Here is a 333-nt window from a genome sequence, read left to right as displayed (position 1 = left end):
TCTGAATTAACCGCGTTGCTCCACCACAGCGTCCGCTCACAGGCCATCGCTTGCCTGTCTGGGGCAGTGCGGGCAGTGCAGCAGGAGGGTTCCGTCACACAGAAACGACGTGTGTGTCCCCGGGCAGTCGGGGCGATACGCCGCCGCTGCAGACACCACCCTACCAACTCACGCAGCTTTAATTACAAAGAGACTTTGAGCAACCTGTGCCTTCCTGCGTCAGAGAAGGGCAACGGAGCTGGGGCAGAATGTGCTGAGGAGCGGCTGAGGGACCTGGGGGGGTTGAGCCTGGAGCAAAGGAGGCTCCGGGGAGACCTTCTGGCTCTGACAACT

This window comes from Buceros rhinoceros, unplaced genomic scaffold, assembly GCF_000710305.1.
Source record: "Buceros rhinoceros silvestris isolate BGI_N320 unplaced genomic scaffold, ASM71030v1 scaffold23025, whole genome shotgun sequence".
NCBI lineage: Eukaryota > Metazoa > Chordata > Aves > Bucerotiformes > Bucerotidae > Buceros > Buceros rhinoceros.
The sequence above is the reverse complement of the archived record's forward strand: the minus strand, read 5'-3'. Positions refer to the sequence as shown.